Genomic DNA, 14,155 nt, shown 5'->3' on the forward strand with positions numbered 1-14,155 from the left:
GGAAACATGTTGGGTGTGTGCTCTGCAGGAGCCTATGGGTTCTAGCTAACCCAGTAATACTCAGAGTAGACCCACTGAAATTAATGGACATAAATTAGTTAGTTAAAACTATTAATTGCATTCTAACTTAGTCGGATATGACTCTAAGTACCCTCATCCCCCTGACACCCCACCAAAAGGAGCTCTCCATTTAGCCAGCCCTGGACTTTGCACTGCCTTCTGTTTACTGCAATGAATGGGAGAGAGGGGGAAACAACAGCAAAACTAGGTAGGAAAAACCTCCACCTCTTGCCTTAAACTGAGCAGCAGGGTTCAGAAGTGGATATAATTGCTCTCTTAGTGTGTAGGTCTGGCTGAACTGGATACCTACTACACACCCGCCAACACCCCCAAATCGGGACGTCAGCAGGGTCAAACTAGAGCACCTTCCGGTCCAGTGCTCTGGCATGAGTCAGAAGGGTCCAGAAGGCATTCTGACGCAAATCTGCTGACTTGTGCTACAGTTCTAGTGCCAGACAAAAAAAGGGAGGACATTCTGGGATGCAAACTGAAGTCAGGATTGACTTCTGTGTTTTCTGGGATGCCCTCTTAAAATGGGACAGTTGGGAAGTATGCTATTAGCCTGACAAAGGAAAGCCAGTGTGTGTTGTGCAGAGGACAGTTTTGTACACAGAGTGGGAACACCTAAGTTCAAATCCTTAGTAAGTCAGGATTCTTACTGAGCAACCCTGAACAACCCTGAGCAACCCTTTTACTCAGCACTTCACTGCAGCTTACCATAAAGCCAAAAGTCTTACTTTTAAGTGTGATTGGTTTCCCTCTCTTCTGATAATAAATAGTGTTAACTCATTGGAACTGAACTTCTAGGTCTATATTTCTCCTGGAAATCATGATTTTTTAAAACATGCTTTTCAATTCATTTATTGATTTTTCTTGGTCACAGATAGAATGATTTATTTATCAACTAATTTTTCTGAAGAGCTTTGCAAATTTAGCATACACTCAGCAGGCAGGTAGTTTCAGCTACTATACCATATCTCAGAAATGCTAACCTTCCAGTAAGATTCTCATGTAACATTTAATTACATTTTGCTACACACACACACACACACACACACACACACACACACACACACACAATATTAATTTATACCCCACTTTCCCCGCTGATGGGACTTAAGGTAACTTACAGATAAAAAAAAGATGGAAAACATAGAAAAAACAATAATTAAAAAACTATTAAACATTAGGAGAATTAAAACTACATAATATATAAAAACTGTTTAAAACATACAAATAATTACAATAAGAACCGCATAGCACCAGTCCATATATAGTGTGCCAACTGTGTTTCCCAATGGGAACCTTGTGCTCTTGTCTTTAAGATCTGTTGGAAAGAGTCCACATGATCTTCAGCAGAGGGTTCCAGTTTCAATCCTTGTCCTCTCAAGTTAAAAGAATCAGGTAACAAGTGATGGGGAAAGACCTCTATCTGAGACCTTGGAGTGATGCTATCTATCAGAGAAGAAAATCCTGGGATAGATAGGCAAACAATCTTACCTGATGTGTAGCATCTTCCTAAGAGATCATAGCAACATCCGAGCTACCCGCTTCATAAAGAAAAGTGATGCAGTTATTGGGCATAGAGCCAGCAAGTTCCCTCTTTGCAAATCTGCAAGAATTTGTATCTGATAGTTCCTTTCTAAACAAATCCTCCATAATTCCACAATTCAAAGGCAGGATGTTAACCATGCAAGGTAGACTGATTGAAGGCTCGTTATTCTCATTATTACCAGGAAGTTAGAATCTGTATTTAATCAACATCTAGTTTTATAATGTCCAGTGCAGTATTACTAATGATGTCAATGAGAGTACCTTCTAATCTGCAGAAAATTCCCCCCTCACCCACCTTCATTTCCCACCCTGCAATGTCTTTTGACCTTTTGCAAATATCCCGTTCAATAACTTTAAGATTTATGCAAGTTGTTTAGAATCTGTCACATGCAAAATAAACTACAAAATAAATGTTTCCATGCTCGGCCACCATCACTATTAAATTATCTGGGCCACAGTTACGTTATTCGTTTAGGGACACCAAGCAGTAAGGTGCACCCAACTTAATTCAGAATAAATACTTAATGATCCATTTTATTATTTGTAAAAAGGCAGCCCAAACTGGATGCAGCAGACATATGGTTATGCTATTCAGATGTAACTGCTGCATGATAAACTGCTCAATAAAGCACATTATGCTTTTTTTTTTTAAAGGATAGGGCGACTGCACCGCTCAGATAGCATTTATCTTCCCAAACAATGCTTTGTAAAAAAAGGAAAAAGTCACACATTGTACCTCATTTCATAACACTGATTAACTCTAAGCACAATATGCCATTTTTCATTCTTCTTAGTGATAAGGAAGATGGCACTACTATGAGACACATATAAACCAGATGGCATATTCTGATATTGATCTTTCTTTGCCTTTATCTGGCTCTGCAGAACTTTAAACTATAAAGACTAGGCTGAAGCAGTTTAAGAGGTGATTAAATGGAGACACTTCAGCACCATTAGTGGCTGATGTCGTGGGGTGTGTGTGCTGTGTGATTACCCCCCCCCCCCGACAGTGGCATCACTGGTGCTTAAATGAATGGGGCAGGGCAGTGGCAACTTCAGGGCTGACTCTGTGTGCCTCCAGTACCTTCTCTGTAGGCAGCAGAGGGTGATGGCACTGCAGTGGCTCATCATACTTACCACTCTTCTTCAGCACTTCAGGGAAGGAGGCAATTCATGCCACTTGGTCTGAGCACACCCAGCCCCCAATGAGGACACACAATTGGATGATTAGCTCTTTATTGGCAAAGAGATGTGGGTGGCGCTGTGGTCTAAACCACTGAGCCTCTTGGGCTTGCTGATTGGAAGGTCAGCAGTTCAAATCCCCATGACTAGGGGAGCTCCTGTTGCTCTGCATCAGCTCCTGCCAACCTAGCAGTTCGAAAGCATGCCCGTGCAAGTAGATAAATAGGTACCACTGTGGCGGGAAGGTAAATGGTGTTTCCATGCACTCTGGTGTCCGTCCCAGTGTTCTGTTGCACCAGAAGCTGTTTAGTCATGCTGGCCACATGACCCAGAAAGCTGTCTGTGGACAAACGCTGGCTTCCTTGGCCTGAAAGCGAGATGAGCGCCGCAACCCCATAGTCGCTTTTGATTGGACTTAACTGTCCAGGGGTCCTTTACCTTTTACCTATTGATTACATCGGTGCCTAATGTGCGAGAATTACATATGCCACTCCTGATAAATAGCTTGCTTGGCATCACCTTCTTCAGACTTGTGTTCTGACCTGGATAGTTGGAGCAACAGCACGGCCATCCTGCAATCAGCACACTTTAACCCCCTCTTCTGAAGTTGTGCGCACAAGCAACCAGCGACTTCTCGGGCTTAGCCACACTTCTTTTTGTTCTGCCGCTTCGCCCTGGGAAAGAGCTCTATTTAGCACTCAATCAGAGCAAAGAGCAGTTTGGGTTTCGCCAGATTTTTAGAAGATAACTGGGCCCATTATTATTTTTACAGCCATTGCAAAAAATTACAAATAAAAAGTGTATATTAAAAATTTATAAAAACCACATTTTAAAAACTTTTCACAATAACTACTTTCCACAAGTAAAAGTTGTACAGTCTGAGATAGTGTTACAATCAAAATGTCAAGATGCACACCAAACTTCTAATAACAAAATGTTTGCTGTTCCTTAAATAAATCTTTCCTTAATCTGGAACATCCCTGTAGTGTGCTCACATGGCTTCTGCCAGGATGGGGAGAGATCCCCCTTATTTATTTATGTTTATATCCCACTTTTCCTCCAAAAATGGTGTACATGGTTTTCCTCTTCCTCCATATTTTCATCCTCAAAACAACCCTGTGAGGTAGGTTAAGCTGAGAATGTGACTGGCCCAACATTATGGCTGAGTGGCCATAATTTGAAACCTGGTGTCCCAGGTCCTAGCTCAACACTCTAACCACTATGATACACTTCCTCTCTAGATAGGCACAGTGTCTTTGCTTGGATGAGAGGTTTAGTGGGGAGCCTTCTTCCTGTCACTAGGTGTGTGTGTGTGTGTGTGTGTGTCGAGAGAGAGAGAGAGAGAGAGAGAGAGAGAGAGAGAGAGAGAGAGAGAGCTTATTTATATCCTGCCTTTCTCCCATCAAGGCACTAACAAGACTCAAACATACTTGGCTTCAGCAAGTTGATGGTCTCAGGTGCTTTCAGGCCATACGTTGGAAAGGGGGAAGTGGGACTGAGTCCACTGGTTCTGCATTCTGGCTCCATTTCATGACCCTGACAGCCTCTGAAAAGGGTGGCTACATATGTACAGCTGTGGGCACATAGGTTCTCTATGTGACTGAAAACCCCAGATGCATAGAGGTTAGGGTTAGGGAGTGTGTGTGTGTGCCGGTATTGGAAATGGAGCCAGCAGGAAACGTCCTATCCCACCTCGATGTATTTGGTATAAATTTGTGAGGAAATGAGTGATTAGCCCTTGCATGCTTGAATAATTTCCTCGGTTGCCATTGAAAAACATGTTCTGATTGATGTGCCCTTGAAACAACTCAAGCAAAGATGGATAATACCAGGTCAGAAATAGCGGGACCAGTAGGTAGAGTATTCTTTCAAAGCAATGTCTAACAAATATAAGAAAACCTTGCATGAATAATAATAGCACCAACCAGACTGTGCTGAGTGAAAGGCTAAGATAGCAAGCTTTCATATTAATCTCCAATATGAAAATTTCAGGGCAATGCAGCATCCTTTTTCATCTGGTTCGCTGCAGGGCATGCAGCTTATCAGAGGATACAGTTGTTGAAAATATATTGTATAATGGGCATGGGGGGGAAGCTTAAACTTTACTCAGTCTGACCTGCTACTGGCCACTTGGAGTGTCTCTGATCGAATAGAGATAATCTTTGATGATTATAAAAGTTACACTGAAAAGTTAATAATCGATGCAAACTTTGTTGAAAAGGTGTTGTTGCTGAAATGTGGAAAGAAGAGCCCATCAGAAGATGATGGATAGATGCCACCTGTATATCTGCAGCATCTTCAATAATTCAGTAAAGTGCACCTTTAGCAGACAGAAATCATAATGACAGAAGGAAGGAAAGGAATCTTTTCTACCGCCAGCAGGAAAAATACAAAAATGGAAAAAAGTGCACTCCTGTGACTCCTGTTCTTAGTGCCAACAAAATGATCTTGGTTTCCTCCTTTATGACAATCTTTTGAGTGCTGAATTCATAAAGAACCCATTCCCCAAAATTATGAATCCTTGTGCTGATGGGGTAGATATTTGAATTACTTAAGATGTAAGCCTCATGAAGTTGTTATGGCATGAACTTTCATAAAGCAGAGTCCACCGTCAGTTGCAGATTGTGCTTTTGGACTTCCCAAAGGCAACTGGTTGGCCACTGTGAGAAGAGGATGCTGGACTAGATGAGCCTTTGGCCTGTTCCTGCACAGTTCTTCTTTTCTTTTCTTAGTGATGAAGTAATTTTGGTGCTCACGGGGCCCCTTTATGCTTCTGTGGAGTGTGTGACTCACCAATGATGTTCAGGATGTGCGGCTAGCATACATGATCTCATTTGCCTCTCAAGTACAGTATTCACTGAAGTGTGAGGAGCTTCATTTGAACTTTTCTATGTCATGAGTAACTTGCTGTGCCAGGTCCCAAAAATATTCCTTAGGTTCAAGTCATCAGTGTCCTGAAAAGCTCTAGGGCATTATATTTTTGCTGTAGGAAATGATAATTGTATCAGAAAAGAACAGAAAAGGCTGTGGTTGATTATAAAAGGGAAAGGAGCAAGGAAAGAGAAGTTACAGATCATTGTATTGTTTTAATTTATAATCACCATGACGAGGCCCTTTGGGACTGAACTTTAAACCCTAGATGTTGCATTTGTGATGCCTGATGTATGCAGTGTACTACATCTAATTATATGAATTATATGAATGTCACCTCCACAGATTTTACATAGCACCCCTCCACCCTGTTTTTGCATGCCTTATTTCCAATGAATTGCCTGACAGCCAGATTCCCCACAGGCAAGCAGCATTTGTGAATAGGCAGGAAAACTAGGTTCCCTTAGCAACAAGCGCTGCATGAAAGGTTTAAAACAGATCCTTCCATTATTGGATCTATCTTTCTTTCTTTGTTGGATCATGAGATATTAACAGACACTCTAGAAGTGCCCAGGTTTATCAAAAATGAAAGCAGGCTATGCATGTATGCAAAGATGTATGCATATATTTATTTGACAAAGTATCATCTCCTTTGTGCCAGTATCTCGATTTTTAAAAAAGAAGAAGGTAAAAGTAAAGGACCCCTGGACGGTTAAGTCCAGTTGATGGCGACTACGGGATTGCAGCGCTCATCTGGCTTTCAGGTCGATGGAGTTGGCATTTGTCCACAGACAGCTTTCCGGGTTATGTGGCCAGCATGACTAAACCGCTTCTGCTGCAACAGAACACCATGACAGAATCCAGAGCACACAGAAACGCTGTTTACCTTCCCACCACAGCAGTACCTATTTATCTACTTGCACTGGCGTGCTTTCAAACTGCTAGGATGGCAGGAGCTGGGACAGAGCAACAGGAGCAACAGGAGCTCACTCCATCATGGGGATTCGAACTGCTGACCTTCTAATCAGCAAGCCCAAGATACGCGTCCTGTATCTTGATTCTAAGCCCCTGCTGGCACCATGTAAATAAAAAATTATAATATGACTTTTAAAGAATATACAAATACTTACTGTATCAATGACTTCTGTATTCCACTCAGAGTAGAAAGATGGCTGTATTTTCCTAAGGTGTAGCATGTGAAAACAACAACAGTAGTTTTTGATGAAACACAGAAATGAATGTGGGGCATGTTCTGGGCTGATATTGGAGCCCACGGAGAAGGAGGCACAGTGGGTATGGCCAGAGGTTGCAGGACCATGGACAGCTCTGAGTAGCTTGCTCCAATAATAGTTGTGAGCAGTCGGCACCTTCTCTCTCAGACTACATGAGTGTGACTGCCAAGGCTTTCATGGCAGTTTAAAATATAAAATATTTACTTATTTATTTAGTCTAATTTAATTTTTAGAAATAAAATAGACTTTTCTTAGGCTAGTGAAGGCTTACTTGTATGCTTTGGGGCCTGCAACTTCTGAGGAGACGTGGTAAGGATTGCACTGTAAGTTGTCTCTCTCTCTTCCCCTGCTGCAGGCAAAGATTTGTTTGTTTTTAAAAAAAATTTTCCCCTATGTTTTAGAGAACTTAAATCAAAAACACACCATGGACTCTAACTTGGATTTCTTCTGCATTCTCTGGTGTTATTATTATTTTAATTGCAGTATTTGTACTTCATGATTGGAGCATAAGAAGAGCTAGGCTGCATCAGGTCAAAGACCCATTTAGTCCAGCATCCTGTTCTCAGTGTCCAACCAGATGAGAAGCATACTAGCAAGACCTGAGTACAACAGGGATTCTCTCACACTTGTGATTCTCAGCAACTGGTAGTTAAAGGCATTCTGCCTCCAAAATAAAATGATTTCTTTGTGCATTTTTCATACTAAACATTCTAACACAAAAGAACCCCCTATCCCCCCCCTCCCCATTCATGGTTGTGTAAGCTTCTGGATAAATTCTATTTGAAGGATGCAATATAAACAAACACACACACAATGACGGTGAAACCAGGTGACGGGCTGGAAACAACAGTAAACATTTGTCCATTGATTCTGTGCTTCCCAGGCTAACATGGGAGAGGACCTGAATAAAAATCTAAGAGAGATCAAAATTCTCTGTCTCGTTTATTGTGCGCTTGGGAACAATGAAGAAAATCTCCAAGGTGGAAATCTCTAGTTTGGTCAGACTAGAGGGTATACTTCACAAACCCTTGTAATTGCTAAGGATCATAGAAAGATGCTTCCTCAGAAACCTGAGACATACCCACTGGTTATAGAGGATGGATTGTCCTTGGTGTAATATTGTTGTCAGAACAAAGGATGGTTTTGTACAACAGCCTCAAGACATAAATGTCTTTTACCTCAAATGCTACTGTCTGTCTGCTTTCACTTAGAAATATTTCACTTAATGGATCCCCCACCTCCCTTCACTGAGAAAGGGATACAGAACAGATCAGGTCTGCAGAAATACATTATTATTTTTCTCGACATTCAGACTGTCCCTGCTGAATGATAGAGTAATACCAAGTCTCTGCTTGGTACAGTAAGAATATGGTTTAATTTCCCCCCAAAAGCATTCCAAGTTAATAAGAATCCTCTTTCAACTAAGTGCAGTTCTGCTAGGTTCAGAATTTATCTAAATGATAAAGTTCCAAGGAACTGTAATAAATTAAGTTTTGAAATGTAAACTAGGTTCACGAGTATTTGTACTCTGCACTCAGGCCTCTTCACTTTCTTGCAAGATTGACTGTAGGCTAATGAACTGCACCTATTGGCACCTAACTGCAAGAGTCCCCTGAGAAAACAGCTACATTACCAATTAACACACTGTCCTGGAATATTGCATGATGAGCTAGTAATAAACTGATCTACTGCAAAAATGCTATAACAACTCCTGCCCTATGATTGTACAGCTAAATTGATGAAGTAGAATAAAATAGTTTTATCTAAATAGTTATATTTTCATGCAACACTGCTAATGGGAAGAATTAAACAGTAGGAATGTCAGCCTACTTGAATGATTTTGCATCTAATTTTGTTGGATGACAACTTTAGTCCTAGACTTTGACCTGATTTGCATGTCACACTGTGCCAATGCTTGAATTCAACCCCTTTCTTCCTCCCTGGTCCCCTTTACTCTCTCTAGACTAATCATGAGTTATAGCCATGGCTTGTTCTTGGTTACAATTTGTGTTTTGTCTGAAGAGCCTCTGGGTATAGGGCGGTATATAAATTCAAATGATAATAATAATAATAATAATAATAATAATAATAATAATAATAATAAGTTTAAACATGGACTTGGGTTCAGGAGACTTGTGACGCCCTTGGCTTCGTCAGTGCAGCATGGCGGCAAAAAACAACAGAGGAGCAAAATGGCTGTGAGCTCCCTTTTCAGATTCTGCATGCTCACATTCAGGCCAATGTTCTTTGCGAAGCTTGGGCATTCATTCGGGATGTAATCACTAATAGTCATAACTGGTCGAAAGATGACGATGACGGATATTTCTATCCTAGCCTTCCTCCCAAAGGAGCTCAGGGTAGCAGATGCCAAAGTGCTAAAACCATACAGCTTTCACTGGACTAGAGGGTTGCTTCTCATAATAAGAATTCAGCTAAGATGTGGGTCTAAGTAGACCATGGCCTGCATAAAACAAAGTTCTGTCAATGGCGTTCAAGTGTACCCAAAACAATGAAAATAGTTTCATACATGGTTTTGTATGTTTTGTGGTATTTTATGCATTGTGATTTGCTGTTTTTATTGATCATAGATTAGTAATTCTTTATCATAATGTTTAATTATTATTATTATTTGCTGATGTTTAATTTTACTGTTTACTATTAGATTCTAATGGATTGTTGAATATTTCTTTATTTGATATGTCTATTTTTTAAAGTTATTGTGACTTATTGTGAGTTATTGTGAGTTATTGTTATCAGATTGTTACTATTAATGTCTCGTGTCTAATTATTATTTTTATATGTGATGGAAGCTGCCCAGAATGGCTTGGGCAACTCAGCCAGATGAGTGGGTTATAAATAAAAATTATTATTATTATTATTGCAATATTTAACTATATGATAGTGCATATCGATCTTCAAAAGATCAGAGATACATCTGTTGAGTTCAGCTAAGTTTTGTATATGAAAGGGTATTTTTCCTATAAGAAGTTCCTGACTACTCCCCAAAATGTTATATATCACTAAGGATAGCATGCATGGCTGGGCTAAGAAATGTGAAGATGCTGTCCTTAATTATCTGTTGACCCGTCATTAATTAAGAGCCGTCCCAGTGACTTCAGCTATGGGTAGGATTAAGAGCTGGATCAAAGAGTTTGACATACAGCCTGACATGGGCGATGTGTCTGAATTGCAAGTTTCTCTGTGGTATAGGATCATTAAATTTAACCATACCCTGGAGTCACATTTGCATAATTGAGCTTTCCGTACTTTGTGCAGTCCTTTTGACTTTTGTACGCTTTCTTGGCATACTTGGTGCCAAATGGCCATTTAGTGAATGATCTATTTTCAGACTGGCCCCGGGCCAAGAGCACTTCCTAAAAGACACAGTCCATTGTGTTTTAATTGCTTGTTTTATTTCAGTTCTAGGGAAAATGTTTCTACCTTAAATTCTCACCACAATTTCTTGATGGGTCTTATTATTTATTTTTATTTTTTAAGACTTCTGCCTGTTATTAGATCTTGAGAAGTTTAAAACAGATAGGGCATAGGTAGAGAACTTCATGCCTATGGAGAAATGTGGCTCTCCAATCTCCTTGTGTTTTATCCAGGATTAGGTCTGCTGCACACTCCCAATGAGTGTATTTTCATGGCTACAGTGTGGTCTTTAGCTGTGATGCTTGCCTGGATAGAGAGAAGGGTATCTGTGTGCAGAAACCACTGGCTTTTGGATGGCTGAACCATAGGTTACTGAGTCAGAACCTTTGGCTCCTTTTCCCTCTGACCCCACCCACCTTTTCCTCTGGCCCTGTCCATCACAGGCATGTGATCCCTGGACACATGAGAAAATGTGACCCTTGGCCTGAAGAAAGGTCTCCCAACCCCAATATAGGGCCACCTTGTTTACATCTGCAAGAAGATAGAAAATTGTTCTGCAACATTTGGGGATCAAGGAATCTTCATGTGGCTGGGGATATTCTAATTGTTATGACACTGAAATAAACTGAGATGTTTTTGTTTAACTAAGGGCTCGTTCACACTTCCTCTTGTTCCGCTGCTTTCCCCCAGGGAAAACCACTCTTTGGTGCTCAATTTGGTTTTCCTGCAGGTTGACGTTTGTGCAGCAGGACAAGGGGGAAACTATTCGGACCCATGCTTTCTAGGCATGGGTCAAATGGAAGAGTGGATTAGCTCTAACTCTATTAATGTTCTGCTCACCGTGGTGATAAGCATTGGTTTAAATAAATATCCTCCCTCCCTCCCTTGTGTGTGTGTGTGTGTGTGTGTGTGTATTGCGTTCTGTCATGAAGATTTCCCTCATCACTGCTGCTGGTGGTTGGTATTGGGTGCTGGTGTGGAGAAGACCTATGCTTATATTGCTTGTTTAAGTGGAATCTGTGTGATGGAGACAATGTGAAAGGGATTACATCAGAGATCTTTTTGGGGGAACCCTTCTAACTTCCCATAGTCTGACTGCTCTGTGACTGCAGCTCCCATCCACTTTGACCATTGGCCAAGCTGACTAAGGCTGATGGGAACTGGAGTCTAACAACATATGGAGAGCCACAGCTTTCACATCCCTACAATAAAAAGTAACCAAAGTACTTGGGTTTCCCCCCCTTTTCTTACTGAGATTTTCCCATGTTCCCAATTAGAGGGAAATCACATTGGAAAACATCACCATAGCCTAGGAGTATAAGCCAAATAATTGCTCCTGTGATGATGGATGCTTTTGTTCTTTGGGATCCTGCCAGTGAATATCAATGAAACGGCCTCTGGGATACACATTCAATTCTATTCATCTACAATTCATGAATCGATTCCCCCAAATTAATAATAGCTAAGTATCCAAACAGCTGCTGTCTGTCCTGATCCCCAATCAGGATCCCCTTAATTGGCCATCTTGACTGTGAGTTGGTCCCCTAGCTGATGAAGTGGAAACTGCAATTTCTTGAAGACTCGCAAGGCAAGGAAGGCACCTCTCCCTTGGTATGTCCACAACTTGTCAGATTTTTTCTCTAGCAGAGGACTAGCACAAGCTGAATCGCTCTCCCCTGAAAACTGCATGGAGCAGCATGCACCTAGTCCTTGGTCTATCTGTCCATGTTCTATATGAAAGAAGGGGCAGTTGCTACGAAGTAAGTAATTGCCTCTCTTCTCTCACACTGCCCTACTACAACTTTCATGTCTGTATGGCTGAAACAGAAGTTTCATCTTGACTTACCCCTTTCCTGCTAACCCAGGCATCCAGTACTCCAGGTGAAATATAAATGGATGGTGCAGATTAGTGGTGGGGAACATGATAGGAACCTCAGAGTGTTTTCTGCAGTCAGGATTTGGTGATACTAATAGTTGAACACCTTAGGCTGTATTACACTTTGGGTAGAAGATTGTCTGAACATTTTCCTTCCTCATAAGTCAGTCTTTATACTTTTTATGAAACAAGAAAACTGAGAGTAAAACTCCTCATCTCTGTTCCTAGCTTTTGTGTGGTGTTGGGTACATTACATGAGTATCCTATCAATCAAAGGGATAACTGGGAGCTTCACACAAGCAGAGTGGCACTGCCTGGTGGAATGGAGTTTGTGCCTTATGTTTTTATAGGAGACCACACATTCCTGGAGCTCAGGGGGCCTTGATGCTCATAAAACAGGCTGGGAGAGAGGATGTGTCAGGCTGTCAAATGGATGGTTTTAACATGCATCTATCAATGCCTCTCTTTGTGGAATCCTGGAGGGAGATGGTGGAGCCTATGGAGATGGGAAAGTCCCATCAGGAGGCAATGGCTCCCTCAGTTTCACAGCCTTTGGTGGTTTAGTGCCATCCAGTGTGGTGGCCTTAGGCTGTCCCTGAGATAGCATTAGTTTCCCATGGCCCCAGTCTGAACTGAGGCCCACAGTAATGTTGTGCTTCTGCTTACTTTTCTTCTTAAGGGCACAATCTTCTTGATAGGCTTAAGCCAATCTCTCCCCCTGCCCATCTTGACTTATTGACATTCATGACAACAAAGCTTGACAATTGTTGACTTATGAGGGTATTCTTTCATGCACCATAGGATCGCTGAAAACTGGAGATGGGACACCTGTGGCCACCCAGATGTTGCTAGACTCCAACCTGCATTGTCCTTGACCATTGGCTGTGCTACCTGCAGTTGATAGATATTGGAGCCCATCAAAACTTGCAGAGTCACACCTTCTCCATTGTTGTTGGGACAGAAGTTTTCTTCACTGAGCTGTTAAATAAATAAAGCAAATAAATAAAGGGTGCCAAAGTATCTTCTTCTTCTTCTCCTTCTCCTTCTTCTTCTTCTTCTTCTTCTTCTTCTTCTTCTTCTTCTTCTTCTTCTTCTTCTTCTTCTTCTTCTTCTTCTTCTTCTTCTTCTTCTTCCAAATCTCCTACAATGTGAATAAATGACAAAATCATTATCCAATATAAATGGAGTTGTTGGCTGTAGATCTATAATGAATCTAAATGATATGCAATGAATCTAACATGTTCTAACGCGGTTCTGTCTTATCCATTCTGCAGCATCATAGGAGAGAGCATTCTCTGCCCCCCTTCTTTGTATGGATTTAATGAAACAGGGGACACAATGTGAGAACAATCCTGAATGCATTCAACATGTATCAAGTGGGCAGTCGGATCTGCTTTATCACAGATGTTCTTTTTGCTGTCTTTTATATAATTAACACGGAGGAAATATGATTGCTTAAGCATTTTAAAACCTGGGGAGAGGCTGGGATAGGGTGGGAGAGCAACTTGTAAGGTGGTATTTAAAAAATCTCCTAGGTGCTGCAGGACTGGCTGCCTTATTCTTCCCAAGTGGTGTTTAGAGAAAAGTCATGTGAGCTTGGAGGAGAATGTGTGCAAGGACTGCCGGCATATACTGAGCTGTTTAGTGGGAGACAGAGTGTGAGTGAGAGACTGCTTGTACAAAGGTAAAGTGCAGGCTGCAGTTACAGCTTCTGCAGTCTTGGAGCTAATACTGATGATCTGTCTTGGCATCCCGGCTATTCTTCATCCCCAGGGTGTGTGAACCCTCCAGATTCCCAAGATAACAGTCACCTCTGAGAGAGAGAGGGAGAGGATGCTTTTCAAATTCTGAAAATATCTCCTGGGAGATCCCACTCCTTCCATTGAATTTTACAAAAAGGTAATGTACTTTCTGTTCTGTTTCTCTCATTTTATTTATGATTTTTATTTTATTGAAATGCATTCTGTGCTCTCCACCTGTTTTGAGAAAACTGGCTGTACTTTAA

The sequence above is a fragment of the Zootoca vivipara genome, chromosome 8, assembly GCF_963506605.1.
Source record: "Zootoca vivipara chromosome 8, rZooViv1.1, whole genome shotgun sequence".
NCBI classification, from domain to species: Eukaryota; Metazoa; Chordata; class Lepidosauria; order Squamata; family Lacertidae; genus Zootoca; species Zootoca vivipara.